This window comes from Nuphar pumila, chromosome 9 (genome assembly GCF_984573655.1).
Source record: "Nuphar pumila chromosome 9, dmNupPumi1.hap1.1, whole genome shotgun sequence".
Classification (NCBI taxonomy): domain Eukaryota; kingdom Viridiplantae; phylum Streptophyta; class Magnoliopsida; order Nymphaeales; family Nymphaeaceae; genus Nuphar; species Nuphar pumila.
Window position 1 is genome coordinate 54,825,609 of NC_143257.1, and position 27,120 is coordinate 54,852,728.

Consider the following 27,120-nt stretch of genomic DNA (forward strand, 5'->3'; position numbering starts at 1 on the left):
ATACTTTCTGAAGTAGTATCTTGCTTTAGTTCTTGGTTGAGCCCTCTAGGACGCTTCGGTGTCCACGCGCTCGCCTCGTAACTATTGTCAGATATATATGTTCGAATGCGCAATATATGCATTCTTCAAAAATAGTATCTCGCCCTAGTTCTTGGTTGTACCCTCTAGGACACTTCGGTGTTCACTCGCTCACCTCGTAACTATCGTTGGATACAGATCTAGGTGTATATCTGTTGATTCTGTCGACGCGTCGTATATCGCACAGGCTATGTAATTTACCTTTGCCGTCGCATCGTATGATGCCAAGGCTCCCTGCTTTCTGCACTTTCCGATTAATGCACTTCCGATTATGCATTTACTTACGTCGTTGCGTCGAACGATGCCAAGGCTTCTGTTTTGTTATATATGTAGAATATTTCGTTCAGTTACACAACCTGAACAATAGTATATGCATTTCCTTTACGCCGTCGTTGTATAAAGCACAAGCTTCTGCTTATACTACATATATGGCGCGTAAATGAGCGTTCAAATGGAGATCAACTCCAAATCGCCCATGCAATTCCCTTACCGCTCCTCGTTCAAGATTCTGCTTGACGAATGAAGCCCCTATTGGAAAGGCTTCGGTTTTTGGCAAAATGCTCTTTACGTAAAGACTAAGTCAATTACGTATGGCCTCGCTATGGCCCAGGGTTCCTGCAACCTTGATGGATGCAAAGTACGCACAACGGTGCACATCCATTTCCCCGAATTAAGCATTGCGATTTCCTACCAAAGAGGGGAGATGCCGCTGAAATGGATAAAAAAAACGCACGCTTTCTCCGTAAAAGAGAGGAAGTGCTGCAGAAATTTCTGAAGAAGCTAAGAATAGCTTAGAAAGAACGTAGCAGGATACTCTGACATATAGCAGAGTGCTACCCGGTTCATGGAATGCCCTCTACAACGCAGAAGGGTTCGTCGCACCACTGCCGATGGCGCAAGGGAGGTGCTGACGAAATGGTTGGCAGAAGAGCTGCCAGAACCAGTTGAACGGCATAATGATGTCCGTTGATGGAACGATGCCAGAACGGCTCGTATCCTTGTGCCTACGAGGGCACCTTGCTCGTAAGGGCCGCTGAGCCGGAGTAGAGGTTGCGCCTTGACTAGGTTTGGACTCGTTGCGTAAAAATACGCCGAGTAGCCAATCTATTTAGATCGAGTCATATGCATGCTCATTGAGAACGGTTACGCAACCAAACTCGTAAGGGCCGAAGAGCCAGAGTGTGTTGTTTCCACCCAAAGAGGTGTGATGCTCGTGGTGGCCGAAGTGCCAAGAGCGGTGTTCTGCATGCATATAAATAAGACTTAAGGTCTCATATACCCCGCGGTTGAAAATCGTGTTAGGGGTACCCCCTCAGTAATGACTGTGTTGGGGCGAACTGAATGGGGTCGGGTACATACTCCCGTAGTGCTAAGGCACAGGCTGTCTAAATCATATGCAGATTCTGTCCAAGTAATTGTAAGACTGGCAGACCCCTTCAGGAATTATGCTCACTGTGGAATGACAGTGATGGTACAACCTTGTGTGACACGTATTTTACTTTGGACCTGATAGAGTCCACGATGGCCTCAGTCACTCATGGGTTTTGGGGTCGTGGTTATCCTTAAGATCTAAGGATTAAACCCAACTACTGCAAGTAGAGGATGCATCCGAATATGGGCCTAGTAGGGTTCTCCCAGTTGAAACACACTATCCTACTATGGATAGGGTAAACAGGCCTCTGAGGTATATAAAAAATACATAGAATAATCAACCCCAGAACGTCGCGTTGATGCCCGGACAATGCTTTGCCCGCGTACCAAGGGTGGAAGAGGTTAATTATCGAAACAATGCATTAGCTTAGGTTCAGCGATTCTTGAATGTATGCGTGGATGGCCGTTGTTGAGTCAGTCCTGCATAACCTTTGTGAAGGTGTCATGTTCGGTATACTACTGGACCGACTGGGCAAAGACCCGTGTTGTATCCGCACGACTAAGCAAAGCTCGAGGAGCTGTCCTTAGATACGTAGGATACGGATGTGCCAAGTAAGAAGACTTGAGCTAGACATCACTTTGAGACCCGGGAGAGGTCAAGGCTAAGTCGTGAAGACTTGAGCGAATGTTCAACTCATAGCCCTGAGGAGGCTCTTGCGATATACGCTAAGTCTTGGAGGCTTGAGCATCGCTATTACGAACTGCGACCCTGAGTGGTCAAAACACATTGCTTGAGTTGAATGGGTACATGATTGCATGCTTACCAGACCATCAGTGGTTCTAACCCCGTTTAATAGGGATTTCAGGTGTCGTACCTGCATGGCGATATGCGGAGCAAGGCGGCATCGAGTTTCAGGGTTTCTCTAGACAGAGTTGTATTGCTTCCTTTTATTGAACTCACACTGTTTTTCTAAGCAGTAGTGTTGTAATAAACATGTGTTTTTGATAAAATGGAATACTTTGGTGGTCAATGAGTTGCTTGGCCAGATACCTGTAACGTGCTCGGAGTTTTCTAAAACTGACGACTCATTATCGTCTGATTCCGCTGCTAAAAGCTTTTCTAAGTTCCGCTGCAAAGAAAAAAAAAAGAAATTCATGAAAATTTTAACTTAGCTTTGTTTTGAAAATCTGGGGCGTTACAGAATTGGTATCAGAGCATGTGTCTGAGAAACCTGGTTCAAGATCCGTCATGTCACGATATCGCATTGTAAGTATATATTTTATACTTGTGTTCTGATCTGGGTGCATCTTTGTATAGATGACAACTCATGACTCCCGAGGGTACTGCTATCGTTGCGGGATCATGCACGATGAGTGGGTATGCCCGTATGAAGTCCAAGACTGCCAATATTGTGGCGAAGAAGTGCATTCCGCCAACGAATGCCAAATGAAACATATCGTCGATATGGGTCGGCGGGGATCGCTTGGTCTTAGGGATGAGACCTCGCGTGTTAGTGGGCCACATTACTCCAGTAGAGGGAGTAGCCATACCCCAACAACTTCTGATGAACTACCGTCTCTGGTAGAATTTGACTTAAACTTCCTTGAGGGATTCGGTCAATCGCAAGGCTATCAACAGGCATCATGTACGCCTAGCTTGCACAGTCGGGATGAGGGATGCAACAACTCCTATAATCCCATTATGATTTCGGATTCCTCGGATCATAGTGCCATTATATGGGGGCACGGAGCGGCTTCACAAACGCCGAGCCTGAATGGCCAAGGAGAGGGATACAACCTATATCATCCCATTATGGTCTCAGATTCCCCGAGCCATGATGCCACTGAATGGGCAAGTGGACCGGCATCACTGCTCTACCCACAAGATTCGCTTGAGAGTGCGAAAGTGCCGCCCAAGCCAAAACTAGTAGTGTCTTCACCAAGGCAATGTGGAAGCAAATGATACTTCGGGTTGTTTGGGTCAAGAAAGAAATCCAGTTCCTAGAAGTGACTGGTAGTGTTTTGGAGTCAATAGACTCATGTATATAGTTTCTCAACGCCTAAAGTCTGCCAGTTGGGCATGACGTTTTGTTTAAGGCGATGCTTGTGTAAATGTGATGTATATTAAGTAAATAAAGCTTTTACTTCCTCATATACATCGAGAAACTAAAAACAAGTGCTTGTGTGTGCATAGATAAATGGCTCCTACGACGAGGAGAACCATGCCGAGCGAGGAGTCCCATACTCAAGGATTTCTGCTAGAAACGCTCAACAACCTGGTTACCGCCATCCGTGAAACGAGGCCAGAACCAGTCGCACTACGAAACGAGAACCTGGGAGGAGTAACTTATGAGAAGTTCCTCAAGCTTGACCCACCGGTTTTCGTTGGCAGAGCCAATTCGGAGCTCGCGGAGAGTTGGATCGAAGAGACAGAACGTGCCTTCTCGGTACTAGGGGTACCAGAAGAGAAAAAGACCAACTTTGGCACGTATCAATTGAAAGATAATGCATGGAAGTGGTGGGATACCACTAAGCTTATCCAGTTCTCACAGGTCGAAGTCATTCCTTGGACTGACTTCCGGAGAACTTTCATGGATAACTACTTTCCGTTACATTCCAGAAACAAGAAAAAGATGGAGTTTCTGGAGTTGGAACAAGGCGGTATGGGTCTAATGGACTATACCACCAAATTTCAGAATCTAGAGCGCTATTGCTCTCGATTGTTCGAAACAGACCAAGAAAGGGCTGACAAATATGTGAATGGTCTGCGCGAAGGGCTGCGATCAAGAGTGGTAACAAGCATGCCTCCGACTTTTCAGGCTGCGGTAGCAGCGACTTCAAAAATTCAAGAGGATTGGGCGCGATCTAAAGTGATCGTAGCAAAGAAGCCCATAGTGAATGGTGGGAACCATAAAAGGATGTTCCCAAATGGCCAGGGTTCACGACAACCCTTTGTAAACACCCCAAATTTTCACCCTTATCCAGTGCTTACATTTCATGTGTCATTGCTTATCATTGCATGAATTCAGCATATCATTGCATGAATTCAGCATATCATTGCATTGCATAGCATAGCATTGCATGTCATTACATCTCATCTTCGAGATCCAACACTCCTGTTTTCAAAATATTTAATCCAGATTTGAGTTTTAAAACTTTTCTTTCAAAATTCAATTTTAAAACCTGGGTTTTTAATCAACATTGTGTCATTTTCCAACCCCCGGGACCTTATATTTTGAAATACTTTCTTAGAAAACGATCTGGATTCATTTCAAACTCAATTTCAATTGATTTTAATTCTCAGATGAGGCCCATTTAGGTGGTGTCGCTTCTGGATTCCTTCACTTATCAAAAATCTTAGAGTCCTAATTGGATCAGGACTCTTTTTCCAGAGTCTTAGTCGGATCAAAACTCTACTTTTCACTACCTTTTTACCTGTCTATGAAGAAAACCTTTTAAAATCTTCTATTTTGGCCAAAATTTCAGAGTCCTAGTTGAATCAGGACTCTTCTTCAAGAGTCCAGTCGGATCAGGACTCTTCTTCAGAGTTTCAATTGGATTGGGACTTTAATCTTTTACAACTATTTTTATCCATTTTCAATCAAATCTTTCAAAATCTTTCAAAAAGAGTCAAAAACTCAGAGTTTAGTCAAAACAGGACTCTGTTCAGAGAGTCCTAGTTGGATCACGACTCTGATCCTGATTTCAATTTTGAGAAAATCTTTAAAAAATATTTCCATTTATCAAATTTGTTACACTTTTATCAAAGAATTTTAAAATTTTGAGGTTTTATCTCAGAGTCCTGATCAAATCAGGACTCTACCCCAGAGTCCTGATCGAAGTAGGACTCTATCCAAAATTGATTTTCTCACTTTATTTTCACTAGTTTTCAAAAAGCTTTGCTTAAATTTCATCATTTGCTTATCAGAAAACCAAAATTCTTAGAGTTCTGATCGAATCAGGACTCTTTCTCAGAGTCCTAATCAGATCAGGACTCTGAACCAAAACTTCAATTTCATCCTGCTTTAACTGTTTTTCAAAATCCTCCCATTTGTTTTCTCAAGAAAATCCAAAAATCTGAGAGTCCTAGTTCAATCAGGACTTTGTCCTCAGAGTCTCAGTTGAATCAGAACTCTATTTTATTCTAGTATTCGTTATTGTTTTCACTGTTTTGACAAGTTCTTTCGTCTGTTTTTTCAGAAAATACCAAAAAAAATCTAGAGTTTCAGTCCGATCAGAACTCTGTCCCAGAGTCCTAGTCCAGTCAGGAGTCTGTTTTGAAGTCTGTTTTTATTTCATTTTTATTGTTTTCAAAATTTAGGTCATTTTACAGAGTCCAGTTAATTCAGGACTCTATTTTAGAGGTCGGTCGAGTTAGGAGTCAACCCCTGACTGTGTTTTTTTGACTTATTTCGTCAGTTTTTGATAAAATCTTTCAAAAACTCTTCCATTTGAATTCTAAAATCTAAAATCTCATAATCTTAAGAGTTCAGGACTCTAACTCGGAGTTCCAGTTCGCTTGATACCCTATTTTCAAAGATCTTGAATTTCAAATACTGATTTTAACCCCTTTTCAAAACCATTTTCAGTGTTTATTTCAAAATTCTTCAAAACTCGATGTGGGCCCACTCAGTTGGCACCATATCAAGAGGAGTTATGACTTGGTTAGAACTCTATGCCATTTCAAAAATTCTAATTTTAAGATTGCTTTTGAAAATCCTTTTGAAAACTCCTTCAATTTCAAGTTTTAAAATCGCTTTTTGAAAAACTCAAGTAGGGCCCACTCGGGGTGGCGCCATATTCGAGTAAGTCAGGGCTAGACTAGGGTTAGTCAGTGTCTTGGTTAGTGTTAGGGGTTTAGAAGAGTTAATATCATTTTGAAAACCCATTTTGAAGTTTAGTTTTTAAAACTAGTGTTTTTAAAGGTTTTTAAAAAACCAAATGTGGAAGATGCCAAGTGGCATCACATTTGGGGGGTTTCTAGGTTTAGTTAGGGGCTAATTAGGGATTAATTAGAGTCCCACCTAGGCTATAATTCTCCAAAAAATCGTTGCCCCCTTTATTGGATTTATTAGAAAGAGTTCTAAAAAAATAAAACTCCTTAATTAACCCTAATTAAGGAGGTTTTGAAAACCTATAAATAGGGGACTTCAAGAGGTAAAAAAAGGGCTCTTTTTCTCTCAAATTTTTGTGGCCTCTCTCTCTCCTCTTCAGCACCTCCACCTTCCTCCATTGCAGTTGCAGCCCCAAGGTGAGTTTATTTAATATTATTTTATTAGTTTTTATGATTTTTCAATAGATTTCACCATGGAAACTCTTGTGTTCATGGATTTAACCATGGATTTCATCCAAGAACCCCAAAATCGACCCAAAAAGATGATCTAACTCAGTTTCAGGGTGATTTCAAGGATTCTAATCCATTAGAATCGATGAGAGGTACGTTTTTCATGTTCTTAATCGACGAAACGTGAGATTTACCCGTTAAATGGGTTAAATCCATGATTTCAAAGGTGAAAGCAAATTCTAGCCATGGGTTCCCTGTATTTTATTTTTTTATTTGCTTATTCATGTTTATTACACGTTTTACAGCATAGAAATTAATTTTATTTTACTGTTTTAGTGTTTATTTTATTGTTTTTCATTAGTTAATGCATATTTTCTCAAGTTTATTAGATTTCTGTGTATTTTTAGTTTAGAACAGAAAAGAGCATGCTGTTTCGGATTGAAATATGCACTGTTAATTTCTGATTTTTTGATATGTGATGCATGCATATGTGATTAAACTACTGTAAAAAAATCAGAGATTTTGGATATCGGGAACCTTGTCAGAAAAATCAGACATCAAATCGGGTTTTTAAATCTTTAAAATCGAAGTTAAAATCAAGAAGGTAACTTGCTGTGATGATATTTTTTTCATCTTATATCCGATTTTAGATCTGTAAAGTGCCATGGATTCATATTGATTAGATATAGCTACTGTGAAATTTTCAGAATTTTTGATTGCCGTTTAGTATTTTTCCTCTGTCAGAGATTCTGATTTTCAATTTAAAACTCGTTAGGGTTTACTAAAACCTTAATCAGATTTGTGTTATTCATAAAACACAAATCGCAGATCCGATTCATGATCTGAAAAAAGTGAGTATGGTTATTTTTTCGTCTACTGTTTACTTATAAAATATCAGATATTTTAGATCAGTATTTTTTATTATTCCGAAATTATCAATTGAAAGTATCTGTTTTAACCCCTGTTAGATTTGTTAGATTTTAGTTCAGATTGCCGGAAGGGTTTCTCCCTAACCGGAGATGCTTTTTTCGATCTGTAAATTGGGAAATCTCTGTCTTTCTTCCTAGTTTGTCTTTGTAAAATTTAATAGATTTTCATGAAATATTGACCCCTGATTCGGATCTAAATCTGAAACTGGTTGGTGAACTAGGTCAAAAATAACATATTTTTAGGGTTTGATGCAATTTTCGGGTTAATTTAATGTCAAAAAAATACTTTTATAATTCTAATTCAAAATTAGATTTATAAAAAGTGTAGGTACCAAATTTGATGAATTTTGGAATCTGATTGATGGCTGAATTAAGCAAATTGAAAAATTGGGTTCCTGAAAGATCCAAAAACACTGCCAAAATCACAGTTTTTGTGATATTCTTGGATTTTCGTGCATAAGCATATATTTTTAGGATTTAATCATATTTATAATCATATTAGGATACTTTAGGTCAAATTTGATGTTAATTTGATTTCATTTAGTCCTTAAAACCCAAGTTTTTACCAAAATCTATTTCAGAAAACCCTGATTTCAAGGCCATAGTCTTGCTATCAGGGGCAATTTGGTCGTTTGAACTCAATTTCGAAATCCCTAACCTTAGTTTTCATGTGTTTAAGTATGTCATATTATATTTTAGCCTAGTTTAATTGCATTGGAATTTTAAAACTTGCATTTTACCAAATATCTTTCTGAAAACCCTAATTTCAAGGCCATAGTCTTGTTATTAGGGGTGTTTTGGTCATTTTGACCCAAATTTCGAAATTTCATATCTTATATTCCTTATTTATTCAATTTTATTTCATACTTTATCATTTTGATTTAATGGAATCATGGCAAAAAGGCTTATATCTAGCAAAATCCAGCAATTTCCTGATATTGCTGGATAAATCTAGAAAAGCCAACATATCATCACTAACAAAGTTTTCTAGTTTTGCAGGTACATTGAAGACTTTATTTTTCATGTATTTAAATTTCAATAGTGATGTAAACTAAATTAAACTTTGGAATAAGAATTTACATTTCCTGCTTAGCTTAGGCAACATTGCATATAGTTTATTTTTTTAAACAATGTTAATGTGTGATGGATGATGATTCATGCATATTCAAACTCACTATGGTCTACACGAATGGCACATACACTAGCTTTTATGAAGTTTATAAACTTGGTGGAATTCGTATTTATGGCCATAGTCAGAATATGAAGGATATCTAGATTTATGATCTTCACATTAGCCACATTCAGCCTACACTCTTAGGCTAATTTCAAAATGCACTGCATTTCTCAAAAATACAAAGAGTTTTTCCCAATTTCTCAAAATCATATTCATTCATTTCATGGATTTTCCAATTCCAATTCCAATTCAAATTCCAAGTCAAAGGAATCAAATTCTTCAAAATTTCCTAAGTCTTATTCAAAATCGATTTTCTCAAAATATGGATTTGCCAATGATATTTCAAGTATTTCCCAAGTTCCAAATTCGATTTTCTAAGTTAGATTTTCAATTTTAAAGTTTGAATTCAGAGAAATCGAGTTTTTCAAAGTTATTTCACATTTCTCAAAATCGATTTTCACAAAATCCTTATATTTCATCAGAAATCGATTTTCACTTTCTCAAATACAGCATCTCAAAAATAATTCACAATTTTCAAAGAGTTTATTTTCCAAGAATCTTCCAAATATTTTGCAATCTTTGAAGCAAACATCATGTTTTTCAAATGTGCATTTTTAGAAATTCATAGCACATGTCTGATTCTTTGTGCATTTAGGAATTAGAATATGGTTTAGACAAGTTGAACAAAGCAAAGCATTTGATTGATCCTTGGTTCAATTACCCCTGGTAAAGGCGCCAGGAATGGTTGAATCTCGTACCGACAGGCGAGTCCCATTCTTTGGAATAATCCCGCATTTTAAAAACGGAGGCGAGTTATTTTCAAAATCTTTTTCAAAAGGTCAGTTTGATTTGCAAAAGTAAAATTTTGCGATGATAACAGGTTTGGCGACCGTGATGGGACCTGTCTTCGCCTGATCAATCTAATGCTCTGCTTAGTTCAAATTGTCAATATCGTATTCCATGGAATGTCAGCTTTTATTTAAATAATGTCATGTGAACCTAGGAGCCTAGACTTGAACCCAGCTGACATGGATTGCATATAGACTAGGCATGGTTTGGTAGGACCATATTGAGGAGGAAATTATTCATGCTCACATAGACTTAGGTCTAATACAACACTCCTCAATTTAGGAATTGTATGAAAACAATGTTTGCTTCTTCAAATATTTCAAAATCTATCTCTTTAGGACTTAGAGCCTTCTATTTGCTTGCATGTGCTCATATTTTTCAAAAACCACCCCACCTATATTGTCCCGGTCTTCACGTTGCTGGGCTCTCTTCCAGAACCATAGTTCGGGACAGAGCCTCACAACTGGGCCACCTATTTGGGTGAAAACCCCCCTGCCACGTACCAAGGGCCATAGTCCAACGTATATCGGCAGGTGCTCAAGGATGTTGGAAAACTTGAACCTAGAACCGAAGGAATTGATTTTATGCCACGTACATCGAGCCTTGGCTTGAGTATATAGGCATAGCATGATTTGACACAGATGATCTGAACCTTAGAGTTAGGATTAAGGTCCTACAGCTATTTCAAAATTTGTGCATCTAGAGTCAGGTTTTAGGGAATGTTGTATGTGCATACTTGTTGTAATTGAATGTGTTATAGTCATTTCTTTGTTATTTTCCATATTTTCCCAATTTTCTAAAATATTGGACGACTTTTCAAAAATCCACAATCCATGTCCATGTACTGTCCACGTTTTAAACCCTGGACGATTTTCAAAATACTCCATTTTATGAAGTACTTCCTTATATTTCATTAAACCCTGGACGATTTTCATAAAATTCCTCCATTTTCCTAAAAACTCCAGGTGATTTCCCATCTTCCTATCCTCTGGATCTCGAATCTCCTACTTCATTTTATCCTGCCTGCATTTTTTTTCAAAGTCTCTATATTTTCCCAAGTCTTATTCCAAATTTTCCATGTTTTCCAGTCGATTCTGATGGCATCCAGTCAGCTTGATTCAGTCTTCCCCGAGGGTCACATCTCCTACGAGGTGCGACAAGGTCTTCCAGAACATCGAGTCCTCAGCACCGGATCCTTCTTTCCCCGGTGGTACTACTCATGGTTCAAGAACTTCTCTCGTATGTTTTCGGACCACTTGGACGATTGTGGGCTAGAACTGGCATCCGCGGTGGGAAAGCAGACAGTCAACAGCAATTTGATCCATGCACTAGCAAAGCGGTGGAATCCGAGCACTTCTACCTTCTGGTTCCCGTGGGGCGAGATGACGGTGCTGATAGATGGATTTTCAGAGATTATGGGATTACCCGAGCCAACCGGTCAGCCTGGAGACCCATTGAAGAAACAGTTTCTGATTAATGTTAAGGGTCTGGACCCTAAGAATGCCATAGCATGACAGGACGTAAGTCGTGGCCCTTGATCGAGGAGGATGGAAATGAATATGTGGACCTGCTCGAAATCTACAAACAGTATGGAACATTTGCAGAGGTCAACTCATTGTCCAGAACAGCTCGAGAGAGAATCCAGCACGCGATGGTTCTGTGCACGGTGGGATTAGCCTTCTTTCCTGATGGGCGGAATTATATAGATATCAGAATAGTTCAGCTTCTAAGGAGATAGGGAAGTCGACAGACCAGCCACCTCTCTATAGCCATGGCCGCACTCGCCTTTCTATACCGAGGGTTGACTCATTTCACACTCGGAGAATCAATTCTAGTCGAAGGGTGCACCTACGCGTTGCAATCTTGGTTCCTCCGGCATGTACTAGCCCGAGCCAGTTCATTCAGATATAATGGTGAAAAGCTTCTTCCGGTTACTCGATACCGGTTCTTGATCGATAATCTTCAGTAGGAAGAGGTCGTATGGGACTACTTTGATCGTCAGGAATCACCTCCTAGATACACTTATGCATACGGCAAGCGGTTCAGGCTACTTGGTCCATTCTTCTGCACATACTACCATCCAGAGCGGTGTGTCAGGCAGTTCTCTCAGAGACAAAAACGTGTAGAGATTCGTCCACTATCGGGGGTCTTGCCAGAGTTCGATCTCACATCAGATCAGTGGTCAGGAGCATACCATTCTGCCAGACATGGCTGGGATTCCTTTATTACTCTTACTATTTTTCCTGGTCCTCGAGTGTCCTCTGATTATCAGGAGTGGTGGAAAATTGTCCGTCCCCCTCCCCTTTGTCGAGTCTATTATTAATAAAATCATGTCTTTTTGTTTTCTTCTTTAATAAAATTCCTTTAAATTTCATCCTATCTTGGTTTGACGACCTCGCCTAGGTAACAAGGCATATTTTTCAGTTGTTTATTTTTGCAAAGGAATAGTAGCGCAATTGTCGTAATCCCAGCGACGACTCAATCCCTAGTAATGGGATACTCTTTCAATTGTCTACCAAAATTCTCAATAAATATTTTCCTCCAAACCAAATTTCCTACAAAAGCCTAACCATCAATTCTGCCCTGCAGAGAGCGTTAGCAATCTCTAGAGAGTTGTCGTGACATTCAATGGTTCATACAAGGTCCGGAAAGAAAACCACATCAGTTGAAGGCATTGCGTACTCAGTCGCTTCAGAAGAAGAAATGGACTCACCCCGATCAGCCAAAAGTCAAGGACAGCAGGTGGAGGATGACGTGGATCCCCAGATGTACATCATGTTCAAGAAAATGATGACCAAGATGCTGGCAGAGCAAGCTGAAGCCAGTACTGAGCAAACTCTGACCAAGTAGAAGGATAGGGATCACACGGCCAGAAATGTGAAGATCAGTAAAAAGCAGAATCGTCATGAGGAAATGTCTGATGAGTCAGAATCAGCAGATGATACTGACAAAGAATATGAAAACAAGCAAGAATTCAAAAGGTCGACTCAGGGGCAGGGGTCGGCCTACAAATCCAAGAATCAGTCTATTGACGACCCTACGCAGTCACAACTCAAAGATGTGATGAAAATAGTTAAGGATCTTCAAACTCGTGACAAGGGCAAAAGAGTCTTTACAAGTGAAGACTTCTATGATGGACTGGATGGGGATGATGATCTTGATAATCTCCCCAAGAAATTTATCAAGTTTGATGGTTCGGGTGACCCAAAAGCACATCTCGCCCTATTCTTCGCAGAATGTTCCAGGTTCAAGAGGAACAATCGTGCCTTATTTCTCTGCTTTTCTCGCAGTTTGGAAGGTGTCGCATCAAAGTGGTACTCAGAGCACATTAATCCGATAGAACTGAAAGAATTCGACAAAGTGGTCAATTTATTTATTGAGCGCTTTCTATTAAATGCTGAAGCACTCCCGACTCTCAGTCATCTTTGCGGCCTCAAGCAGAAAGAAAATGAGAAGGCCCGAGATTTTATCCACCGATGGAGGTCAGCTTGCAATAAGATGAGAGACCCGATATCAGAAGGGCATGCATTGTCACTAATCTTGAATAATTTTTCACAACCCTTGAAAGGTCTCATTTCCACGCACCATCAAAAACCTTCATCGAACTGACAGAACGAGCCGAGTGGCTCGAGTTAAGCATGGAAAATGGAGTTTATGAAGGCTTCATCTTTACACAAGGTAACAATTAGAGTGAGCAGAAGAAGAAGGTTCACTTCACTCTTTCTACCAATGATAGCAAAAGCAACAAGAAAAATCATGATCACTATTAAGAGGGATCCAAGGGCCAAAAAGGAAAGTTCTCCAACAATGATAGGCCTCTTCAATCTAGTCCTCAGCATAAAGATAAAGATCAAGAAAAGCTAAAGCGCAAGGATTAGAGTACGGATCGAAAGTTCACCCCTCTAGACCAAACACTAGAGAGTGTTCTGGAATACATGCTTGCAAAAGATATGATCCGTTTACCTAAAGCAGCTGATCCCGCAACAATCATGGGCAGATTCAAAGAAAGATTTTGCAAATTTCATCGGGCAGTAGGGCATGACACTGAGAATTGTTTCGTCCTGAAAAATATCATTCAAGATTGCATCGACAAGAATATCCTTATTGAAGATGAGGAAAATACCAGTCGACCATCCTGAGCAAGTTTTCTAAAAATTGACAATGTCGAGACTATGTCACTTTCATCATTTTGTCATTTTGAAGGGACAATGTAGTCTCAGTTCTTCTATCAATTTGTTATTTCCTTCTTTAATGCATTAATAAATTTGTCAATCTTTCTTATGGCCTGGCGTCATCTTTTATATTCCTCATTTGCAAATGTTTAAATGTCTTCTTATAAGGGGTAACCTTTTTCAAAGTGCCTCTCTGATCAACCAAGAAGCTTATTGTCAGTTTTTACCTCGTTATCCTCAGAGAATTCTCATCAAATATCAATTATTTATCCTTTCATCCAATATCTTACTCCCCCATTACACTGGGGCATTATTTTAAAAATTGTCTTCAAAACATCCTGTATGCAGGGAGGATCAAACAAATCTTCCATTTTGCATGCATGTGCACCCATTTATATTATTTTACATACATTTGCATTCATTTCATTTGCAGGCATTCATTCGCATTCATATGCATTTGCATCAAGCTTTTCCGCTCAGGAGAAAGGGTTAATCCTGAAAACAGGCTTTGAAAAGCTAACTATGATGGTCCATTCAAATCATGAACCAAGAATTTTTATTTTCCAAATTCAAAACCCATAAGTTGAACCCTTCCTTCTTAAACTGTGATCCTTAGGTTAAATCCCTATGAAATTGATAGTTCGTAGGTCGAACCCCTGCAGAACCAATGTGATCCTTAGGTTAAATTCCTATGGAATTGATAGTTCGTAGGTTGAACCCCTGCAGAGTCAATGTGATTTGTAGGTTGAACGCCTGTCAAACCAATACGGCTCATAGGTTGAACCCCTTTCGAACCAATCTCGTTCTCAAAATTTCGATCTGTAGGTTGAAGTCTTACTAATCCCCGGTTCTTAGGTCGAACTCCTTCGGAACTAATCCCATTTGCCAAAAATTTCGATCTGTAGGTTGAAGTCCTCCTGATCCGATATTCTTTACAGTCCTTAGGTCGAACTCCTTTTGGATTGGTATTTTTTAGATATATGATTTGTACGTTGAAGTCCTCCTGATCCGCGTTCTTAGGCTGAATCCCTATTGAACCCATGTCGTTCCCAGTGAACCAATGCCATTCTCAATTGAACCAATGTCGTTCTTAGGCTGAATCCCTATTGAACCCATGTCCTTCCCAGTGAACCAATGCCGTTCTCAATTGAACCAATGTCGTTCTTAGGCTGAATCCCTATTGAACCCATGTCGTTCTCAATTGAACCAATGTCGTTCTTAGGCTGAATCCCTATTGAACCCATGTCGTTCCCAGTGAACCAATGTCGTTCTCAATTGAACCAATGTCGTTCTTAGGCTGAATCTCTATTGAACCCATGTCGTTCCCAGTGAACCAATGTCGTTCTCAATTGAACCAATGTCGTTCTTAGGCTGAATCCCTATTGAACCCATGTTGTTCCCAGTGAACCAATGTTGTTCTTAATTGAACCCATGTCATTCCCAGTGAACCAATGTCGTTCTCAATTGAACCAATGTCGTTCTTAGGCTGAATCCCTATTGAACCCATGTCGTTCCCATTGAACCAATGTCGTTCTCAGGCTAAATCCCTATTGAACCCATGTCGTTCCCAGTGAACCAATGCCGTTCTCAATTGAACCAATGTCGTTCTTAGGCTGAATCCCTATTGAACTAATGTCGTTCTCAATCAAACCAATGTCGTTCTCAATCGAACCAATGTCGTTCTTAGGATGAATCCCTACGGAACCCATGTCGCTCCTAGTAAACCAATTCTCAATTTCGATCTCCAGGTCATCCAATATCCTATTTCCAATTTCTGAGTCTCTCCTTTGAAGAAGGGAGAGGAGTAATTCCTAATTCCAAATTCTAAATCGTCTCCTTTGGGGAAAGGAGAAGAGAATTTCTGTCATGGATGTGTTGCGTTGTGCCTCAAATGCTCGCTTTCACAAAGATTTCAAGAAAATTTTGCCAATTTGTCATTAAATATTTGTTGATTTCAAAAATCTTTATTGCACAAAATTATTACTTCAGAATACCCCCAATATTACTTCCGAAAGGACAATGCTTTTGCGAAAACGGATTCAAAGTTCAAAATCTTTCTATTGGCCAACCAAAAGGATGAAGAATAAATCCTCGATATGGCCAGCAAAGAGAATTCAATGTTGTTGCAAAGCCATGAGTGATTGATATTGATCGCAGTCAATGGCACGATTTTAAAGATCATTCTTGAAAAATAAAGCAGTCGAAATATCCTGGATGATACAGAAAAATCCACTCAATTTCCATATCTCCTCAATCACCTAAGCTGCAATTAAATATCTGCAAAAGGGATCTCTCAATTGTTGTCAAGATGAAGGCGAATTAAGCGAGTCGACCCCCGGGGCCAAAGAAGATTTGGATCATCTTCAAGATGACAAAGTTTGTGACGGATCCTTCCAGGGAAAGTTCAGATCACCGTCGAGATGAAGGCGAGTGTGATGAGCCTACCGACAAACCCTAAAAGATATTTAATTTCTGCTATCATCAAGAGATTTCCTACCAAAGAGCCAATAACTATCAAGATAATCCCTGAGAGAAAAGAAGGATCGGAACATCTCCGAGATGAAGGAGTTTGTGACGTACCCTTCCCAAAGAGAGAGACAAGTCAGGACATCTCCAAAATGAAGGATGATGTAATTCCCGAAAATCCAAGAGAGCTCCAATCTGCTAAAAAAAAAAAAAGAGTGCAGAAAGATCATCATGAGAAAAGAATCCCAGGATATCAGACTGCCAAATCTATCAAGAATCTTCTTTAATTTTGTGAAATTCTTTTATCAATATTCTTTCACCAATAGCTCTCGCAATATCAAGAATACTTTCTTTTCCTTCCATATCAAGGAAATTGATAGCTTCCTTTAAAGAAAGTCAATCGCAAGCAATTTGAATTCGAATCTTGATTCTACGGAGTTAAGCCCAGTCGGAGGTAATACTTCAGGTAGAAAAGAGGGAATACTTTCAAAACAATGTGCATCATTTTCAATTATTTTGAATCAACAATAATTTTCAACATTTTGACAATATTTTCTAACTATCCTGGCATAAACCGAGAGCTTGAGGTTCATCTTTGGCACATCCTAACACCATCCCTTTTAGGACTTGATTACGGGAGTTTTCAAGATTCCTTCCCTTCTTTGGTATAAGCTGAGTGCCTGGGCTCTCAGATTCGCACACTTCCCTGTGCTCCCCACTGTCCCACCATAGACAGTTCCCGTTCAGGTTAAGGGTTAAACCTGAATTTTCTGCAAAAAGGTCATCTGTCTTAAAAGCCATTCAGTCTCAGCGATGAGACGTCCAAGATCAATCCCTTTTCAATCTTTAGGGAACCCCCTTTCTTCCTTTTGTAAACCCCTCTCGGATTTATTGTGCAAAATTCGAAGGTCCCATCATGGTTTCTTCATTCGAGGACTCCGTATATCGTCCCCCTTTAAGTTAAGGGTTAAGCCTGAGCCTCGTTTTTCCATGAGGTATCATCCCCTTTCAGGTTAAGGGTTAAGCCTGAGCCTCGTTTTTCCATGAGGTATCATCCCCCTTCAGGTTAAGGGTTAAGCCTGAGCCTCGTTTTTCCATGAGGTATCGTCCCCTTTCAGGTTAAGGGTTAAGCCTGAGCCTCGTTTTTCCACGAGGTATCGTCCCCCTTCAGGTTAAGGGTTAAGCCTGAGCCTCATTTTTCCACGAGGTATCATCCCCCTTCAGGTTAAGGGTTAAGCCTGAGCATCGTTTTTCCACGAGGTATCGTCCCCTTTCAGGTCAAGGGGTTAAACCTGAGCCTCATTCTGATGAGGTATTTCATTTGTCGTCCCATCCAGGTTAAGGGCTAAGCATGAGCCTCATTTCGATGAGGTGAATCTTCTTCTTTATTCTTTATGCTATATCTACCACCATCATTTATACTAATTCTTTCATACCCAGTCAAATTCATCTAACTGGGGCATGTTTATAGTCTGAATTTGGTGTGTTTTTCTTTGCCACTAAGCTCGGCTTACAACCGGCTTAGTAGCAAAGAGGGGCATCTGTAAACACCTCAAATTTTCACCCTTATCCAGTGCTTACATTTCATGTATCATTGCTTATCATTGCATGAATTCAGCATATCATTGCATTGCATAGCATAGCATTGCATGTCATTACATCTCATCTTCGAGATCCAACACTCCTGTTTTCAAAATATTCAATCCAGATTTGAGTTTTAAAACTTTTCTTTCAAAAATAAATTTTAAAACCTGGGTTTTTAATCAACATTGTGTCATTTTCCAACCCCCGGGACCTTATATTTTGAAATACTTTCTTAGAAAATGATCTGGATTCATTTTAAACTCAATTTCAATTGATTTTAATTCTTAGATGAGGCCCATTTAGGTGGTGTCGCTTCTGGATTCCTTCACTTATCAAAAATCTTAGAGTCCTAATTGGATCAGGACTCTTTTTCCAGAGTCTTAGTCGGATCAAAACTCTACTTTTCACTACCTTTTTACATGTCTTTGAAGAAAACCGTTTAAAATCTTTTGTTTTGGCCAAAATTTCAGAGTCCTAGTTGGATCAGGACTCTTCTTCAAGATTCCAGTCGGATCAGGACTCTTCTTCAGAGTTTCAATTGGATTGGGACTCTAATCTTTTACAGCTATTTTTATCCATTTTCAATCAAATCTTTCAAAATCTTTCAAAAAGAGTCAAAAACTCAGAGTTTAGTCAAAACAGGACTCTGTTCAGAGAGTCCTAGTTGGATCACGACTCTGATCCTAATTTCAATTTTGAGAAAATCTTTAAAAAATCTTTCCATTTATCAAATTTGTTACACTTTTATCAAAGAATTTTAAAATTTTGAGGTTTTATCTCAGAGTCCTGATCAAATCAGGACTCTACCCCAGAGTCCTGATCGAAGTAGGACTCTATCCAAAATTGATTTTCTCACTTTATTTTCACTAGTTTTCAAAAAGCTTTGCTTAAATTTCATCATTTGCTTATCAGAAAACCAAAATTCTTAGAGTTCTGATCGAATCAGGACTCTTTCTCAGAGTCCTAATCAGATCAGGACTCTGAACCAAAACTTCAATTTCATCCTGCTTTAACTGTTTTTCAAAATCCTCCCATTTGTTTTCTCAAGAAAATCCAAAAATCTGAGAGTCCTAGTTCAATCAGGTCTTTGTCCTCAGAGTCTCAGTTGAATCAGAACTCTATTTTATTCTAGTATTCATTATTGTTTTCACTGTTTTGACAAGTTCTTTCGTCTGTTTTTTCAGAAAATACCAAAAAAAATCTAGAGTTTCAGTCCGATCAGAACTCTGTCCCAGAGTCCTAGTCCAGTCAGGAGTCTGTTTTGAAGTCTGTTTTTATTTTATTTTTATTGTTTTCAAAATTTAGGTCATTTTACAGAGTCCAGTTAATTCAGGACTCTATTTTAGAGGTCGGTCGAGTTAGGAGTCTACCTCTGACTGTGTTTTTTTGACTTATTTCGTCAGTTTTTGATAAAATCTTTCAAAAACTTTTCCATTTGAATTCTAAAATCTAAAATCTCATAATCCTAAGAGTTCAGGACTCTAACTCGGAGTTCCAGTTCGCTTGATACCCTATTTTCAAAGATCTTGAATTTCAAATACTGATTTTAACCCCTTTTCAAAACCATTTTCAGTGTTTATTTCAAAATTCTTCGAAACTCGATGTGGGCCCACTCAGTTGGCACCATATCAAGAGGAGTTATGACTTGGTTAGAACCCTATGCCATTTCAAAAATTCTAATTTTAAGATTGCTTTTGAAAATCCTTTTGAAAACTCCTTCAATTTCAAGTTTTAAAATCGCTTTTTGAAAAACTCAAGTAGGGCCCACTCGGGGTGGCGCCATATTCGAGTAAGTCAGGGCTAGACTAGGGTTAGTCAGTGTCTTGGTTAGTGTTAGGGGTTTAGAAGAGTTAATATCATTTTGAAAACCCATTTTGAAGTTTAGTTTTTAAAACTAGTGTTTTTAAAGGTTTTTAAAAAACCAAATGTGGAAGATGCCAAGTGGCATCACATTTGGGGGGTTTCTAGGTTTAGTTACGGGCTAATTAGGGATTAATTAGAGTCCCACCTAGGCTATAATTCTCCAAAAAATCGTTGCCCCCTTTATTGGATTTATTAGAAAGAGTTCAAAAAAAATAAAACTCCTTAATTAACCCTAATTAAGGAGGTTTTGAAAACCTATAAATAGGGGACTTCAAGAGGTCAAAAAAGGGCTCTTTTTCTCTCAAATTTTCGTGGCCTCTCTCTCTCCTCTTCAGCACCTCCACCTTCCTCCATTGCAGTTGCAGCCCCAAGGTGAGTTTATTTAATATTATTTTATTATTATTTTATTAGTTTTTATGATTTTTCAATAGATTTCACCATGGAAACTATTGTGTTCATGGATTTAACTATGGATTTCATCCAAGAACCCCAAAATCGACCCAAGAAGATGATCTAACTCAGTTTGAGGGTGATTTTAAGGATTCTAATCCATTAGAATCGATGAGAGGTACGTTTTTCATGTTCTTAACCAACGAAACGTGAGATTTACCCGTTAAATGGGTTAAATCCATGATTTCAAAGGTGAAAGCAAATTCCAGCCTTGGGTTCCCTATATTTTATTTTTTTATTTGCTTATTCATATTTATTACACGTTTTCCAGCATAGAAATCAATTTTATTTTACTGTTTTAGTGTTTATTTTATTGTTTTTCATTAGTTAATGCATGTTTTCTCAAGTTTATTAGATTTCTGTGTGTTTTTAGTTTAGAACAGAAAAGAGCATGCTGTTTCGGATTGAAATATGTGCTGTTAATTTCTTATTTTTTTATATGTGATGCATGCATATGTGATTAAACTACTGTAAAAAAATCAGAGATTGTTGACCTCGGAAACCCTGTTAGAAAAATCAGACATCAAATCGGGTTTTTAAATCTTTAAAATCGAAGTTAAAATCAAGAAGGTAACTTGCTGTGATGATATTTTTCTCATCTTATATCCGATTTTAGATCTGTAAAATGAAATGGATTCATATTGATAAGATCTAGCTACTGTGAAATTTTCAGAATTTTTGATTGCTGTTTAGTATTTTTCCTCTGTCAGAGATTCTGATTTTCAATTTAAAACTCGTTAGGTTTTACCAAAACCCTAATCAGACTTGTGTTATTCATAAATCCCAAACCACAGATCCGATTCATGATCTGTAAAAAGTGAGTATAGTTATTTTTCTGTCTACTGTTCCCTGATAAAACATCAGATATTTTAGATCAGTATTTCTATTTACCCAGAAATTATCATATAAAAGTATCTGTTTTAACCCCTGTTAGATTTGTTAGATTTTAGTTCAGATTGCCGGAAGGGTTTCTCCCTAACCGGAGATGCTTTTTCCGATATGTAAATTGGAAAATCTCTGTTGTTATTCCTAGTATGTCTCTGTAAAAGTTCATATATTTTCATGAAAGATTGACCCATGATTCGGGTCTAACTCTGAAACTGGTTGGTGAACTAGGTCAAAAATACCATATTTTTAGGGTTTGATGCAATTTTCGGGTTAATTTAATGTCAAAAAAATATTTTTATAATTCTAATTCAAAATTAGGGTTATAAAAAGTGTAGGTACCAAATTTTATGAATTTTGGAATCTGATTGATTGCTGAATTAAGCAAATTGCAAAACTGAGTTCCTGAAAGATCCAAAAACACTGCCAAAATCACAGTTTTTGTGATATTCTTGGATTTTCGTGCATAAGCATATATTTTTATGATTTAATCATATTCATAATCATATTAGGATACTTTAGGTCAAATTTGATGTTAATTTGATTTCATTTAGTCGTTAAAACACAAGTTTTTACCAAAATCTATTTCAGAAAACCCTGATTTCAAGGCCATAGTCTTGCTATCAGGGGCAATTTGGTCGTTTGACCTCAATTTCGAAATCCCTAACCATAGTTTTCATGTGTTTAAGTATGTCATATTATATTTTAGCCTAGTTTATTTGCATTGGAATTTCAAAACTTGCATTTTACCAAATATCTTTCTGAAAACCCTAATTTCAAGGCCATAGTCTTGTTATTAGGGATATTTTGGTCATTTTGACCCTAATTTCAAAATTTCATATCTTATCTTCCTTATTTATTCAATTTTATTTCATACTTTATCATTTTGATTTAATAGAATCATGACAAAAAGGCTTATATCTAGCAAAATCCAACAATTTTCTGATATTGCTGGATAAATCTAAAAAAGCCAACATATCATCACTAACAAAGTTTTCTAGTTTTGCAGGTACATTGAAGACTTTATTTTTCATGTATTTAAATTTCAATAGTGATGTAAACTAAATTAAACTTTGGAATAAGAATTTACATTTCCTGCTTAGCTTAGGCAGCATTGCATATAGTTTATTTTTTTAAACAATGTTAATGTGTGATGGATGATGATTCATGCATATTCAAACTCACTATGGTCTACACGAATGGCACATACACTAGCTTTTATGAAGTTTATAAACTTGGTGGAATTCGTATTTATGGCCATAGTCAGAATATGAAGGATATCTAGATTTATGATCTTCACATTAGCCACATTCAGCCTACACTCTTAGGCTAATTTCAAAATGCACTGCATTTCTCAAAAATACAAAGAGTTTTTCCCAATTTCTCAAAATCATATTCATTCATTTCATGGATTTTCCAATTCCAATTCCAATTCAAATTCCAAGTCAAAGGAATCAAATTCTTCAAAATTTCCTAAGTCTTATTCAAAATCGATTTTCTCAAAATATGGATTTGCCAATGATATTTCAAGTATTTCCCAAGTTCCAAATTCGATTTTCTAAGTTAGATTTTCAATTTCAAAGTTTGAATTCAAAGAAATCGAGTTTTTCAAAGTTATTTCATATTTCTCAAAATCGATTTTCACAAAATCCTTATATTTCTTCAGAAATCGGTTTTCACTTTCTCAAATACAGCATCTCAAAAATAATTCACAATTTTCAAAGAGTTTATTTTCCAAGAATCTTCCAAATATTTTGCAATCTTTGAAGCAAACATCATGTTTTTCAAATGTGCATTTTTAGAAATTCATAGCACATGCCTGATTCTTTGTGCATTTAGGAATTAGAATATGGTTTAGACAAGTTGAACAAAGCAAAGCATTTGATTGATCCTTGGTTCAATTACCCCTGGTAAAGGCGCCAGAAATGGTTGAATCTCGTACCGACAGGCGAGTCCCATTCTTCGGAATAATCCCGCATTTTAAAAACGGAGGCGAGTTATTTTCAAAATCTTTTTCAAAAGGTCAGTTTGATTTGCAAAAGTAAAATTTTGCGATGATAACACCCTTTCAAAAGAAGAAGTTCCAAGGAGGGAACAACACTCAACAAGTCGTGAGGCCAAGACAGAACACAACTCCGAATGGTCAGCAGTCCAACTTCAGCTGCCCAAGGTGTCAGGTGAACCACCTCGGAAAGCCATGTCCTCGTGACATTGGTGGGTGCTTGTATTGTGGCAAGATGGGCCACTTTATAAGGGATTGCTCCAAGAAGGCTGCAGATGAACAGAGGAGTAATGCCGGATCTGCCGAACCCTCTCAACCAGCACCACAACGTTCTCAGTTTCAACGACCTCCACCTAGAGTAGAACAAAGGCCTGCTGCAGGTCGAGTATATGCTGTAATGACTGAACAGGTCGAAAATGGTGACCTGATTGAAGGCACCGTACCTGTTAATGGACATGCAGCTTACGTCTTGTTTGATTGTGGTGCTACTCATACATTTATCTCCGACGATTTCACCGAACAACTCCACGCCTCGGTGCAACCGATTGATAAAATGATCGAAGTGTATAACCCGTTGGGTTCATGCACCAAATGTATCCGGTGTGTGAAAAACTTGGATATTGTTATAGCAAGGCAACACTTGCCTACTAACGCCATCCTGATCGATATGATATAGTACGATGTCATTCTGGGAATGAATTGGTTGGCTCAGAATAATGCCAAGATTATGTGCCGTGAGGGCAGAGTGATTCTATCTCGACCCGGATTGCCTAAGATGGAATACCGGTTATCCAAACCAATTCCACAGAAAAGGCTCATATCAGCACTTAAGGTACAAAAATACCTTAGGAAGGGTTGTGTGGCCTTTCTGTTGAGCCTCTCGGTGGAAAAATCTAACGACCAACCTCTCGAGAGTTTGGAAGTGGTGCGGGAGTTTCCCGATCTGTTTCCTGAGGAATTTCCAGAACTTCCGCCACTTCGTGAGGTTGAATTTGGAATTCAATCCTTACCTGGAACAACGCCGATATCCAAAGCTCCGTATCGAATGGCGCCTGCTGAACTCAGTGAGTTGAAGTGTCAGTTGGAAGAACTGATGGAACAAGGGTTCATCCGTTCGAATGTATCACCGTGGGGAGCCCCGATGCTATTTGTAAAGAAGAAGGATGGATCCCTTCGGTTATGCATCGATTATCGGATGCTTAACCAGGCAGCCGTTAAAAATAAGTACCCGTTGCCTCGAATTGAGGACTTATTCGATCAGCTCAGAACAACGAGGGTGTTCTTCAAGATCGACCTCAGGTCTGGGTACCATCAGCTCAGAGTAAAGGAAGAGGATATACCCAAGACTGCCTTCAGAACGAGATATGGCCATTATGAGTTCATAGTAATGCCCTTCGGACTCACTAATGCGCCTGCTGCCTTTATGGACCTAATGAACCGGATATTCAGACCATATTTGGATAGCTTTGTCATTGTCTTCATCGATGACATTCTCGTATATTCGGAGAACAAGGAACAACACGTGGAGCACTTGAGAATCGTCTTGAAAACCCTTCAAGATAACCAACTCTATGCCAAGTTTTCAAAATATGAATTCTAGCTAGACAAATTGATGTTCCTTGGCCATGTGATCTCGAAAGATGGAATCGCAGTAGATCCTGCGAAGGTGGAAGCTGTGATGGACTGGAAGCAGCAAAAAAATATCACTTAGGTCCGTAGCTTCCTTGGACTTGCCGGTTATGATCAGAAGTTCATACAAGACTTCTCCCGAATCGCCATACCGATGACGAAATTACTGAAAAAGGGAGTGAAGTTCGAATGGACTGACCAGTGTAAGGAGTGCTTTGAGGTTCTCAAACAGAGGCTTACCACTGCCCTTGTCCTTACCTTACCTTATGGTCAGAGAGGCTTTGTGGCTTATACCGATGCCTCGGGAACAGGTCTGGGTTGTGTGTTGATGCAGCATGGCAAAGTAATCTCCTATGCGTCACGACAGTTGAGAGTCCATGAGAAAAACTATCCAATCCACGATCTGGAGCTTGCCGCGGTGGTGTTCGCACTTAAAATCTGGTGACACTACCTGTATGGAGAGAAATTTGAGGTCATGTCGGACCATAAAAGCCTAAAATACCTCTTTTCTCAAAAAGAACTCAATATGCGGCAACGACGATGGCTGGAATTCCTCAATGACTATGAATTCACGCTTTCCAATCACCCTGGAAAGGCGAATGTTGTAGCAGATGCCCTTAGTCGCAAGACTGTTGGCACTCTGGTCAGCCTAACCGGACAATGGAAGTTGATGGAGGATTTCGTCAACTGGAAGCCATTTTTGGCTGATTCTGGCAGAATCCAAATGTCATGTTTGATGATCCACATTGAGCTTCTCGATCGAATTATAGCCGAACAGTTCAAGGATCCCCAGTACTTGGAATTGAAAGCTTGTGCTAAAAAAGATGACACTTTCTTCCATTTGAAAGAAGATGGAAGAATATGGATAGAAGAAAGGATTTGGGTTCCAAATAACCCTGAGCTAAAACAGGAAGTACTTCAGGAGGCCCATAGTAGAAAGTACACTATCCACCTTGGAGGTAAAAAAATGTTTCGGGACTTGCAGAGAAAATACTGGTGGAGGGGTATGAAACGTGATGTGGCTACATTTGTCTCAAAGTGTTTGATCTGCCAGCAAGTTAAGATCGAACATCAGCGACCTGGTGGAAAGATGCAACGGATCGAGATTCCGAAATGGAAATTGGAAGGCATTACGATGGATTTCATCGTTGGATTTCCTCGATCCAAGAGACAACATGACTCGATATGGGTGATCGTGGACAGACTCACCAAGTCTGCTCACTTCCTGCCAATCAACACTCGATACTCAACTGAACGATTGGCAGAGATCTACATTCGGGAAATCGTTAGACTCCATGGAGTGCCGATTTCGATCGTATCTGATCGTGACCCGAAGTTCACCTCTCACTTTTGGGAGCAGCTTCAGAGAGCCCTAGGGACGAAACTCAAGTTCAGTACAACATTCCATCCCCAAACAGATGGGCAATCAGAACGAACCATACAGACTCTTGAAGATATGCTAAGAGCTTGTATGCTGGAATGGAGATTGGGATTCCCACCTAGCGTTGGCTGAATTTGCTTATAATAATAGCCACCACGCTAGCATTGGGATGGCACCGTATAAAGCCTTGTACGGGCGACCCTATCGATCACCAATCCATTGGGGTGAAGTGGGTGAGCGAACCTTGGACTCGCCCATTGTGTTGCAGTATTACACTGAGGAAGTCCATATGATCAGAAAGAAGTTACTGACTGCTCAGAGTCGACAGAAGAGCTACGTCGATCAACAATGTAGGGAACTCACTTTTGCGGTTGGAGATAAGGTTTTTATCAAGGTCTCTCCAACCAAGAGTGTGTTTCGTTTTGGAAAGAAGGGGAAGCTCAGCCCCAGATTCGTTGGTCCCTTCGAAGTTTTGAGCCGAATCGGAGAGACTGCCTACCATGTAGCATTGCCACCGCAATACGCGCAAATACATGATGTATTTCACGTGTCAATGCTTAGAAAGTACGTTCATTATCCTTCTCACGTCATTCAACATGAAGATATTGACATTCAAGAAGATATGACGGTGGAAGAAAGACCAGTGGAGATCATGGACCGCCGGGAGCAAGTGCTAAGAACGAAGGTCATTCCACTTGTCAAAGTGAGATGGCAACATCAGGGAATCAATGATTGCACTTGGGAGCCCGAATCGGATATGCGGGATAAATATCCTGAACTCTTCACTTTGTACTCTTAACTGAATTTCGCGGACGAAATTCCTTTAAGGGGGTAATGATGTAAGACCCGCAATTTTTCAGATGATCTCTGAATAAAATTCATGAGGCATTTACCGGTAAAAATAGCATTTTTTTTCAGAATGCGAAATGAATCAATTCCTGCAAGCCAGTTATACTTAGGATATTCGTCGATTCGCGAATATATGCTCAAACACTCTGGAAGC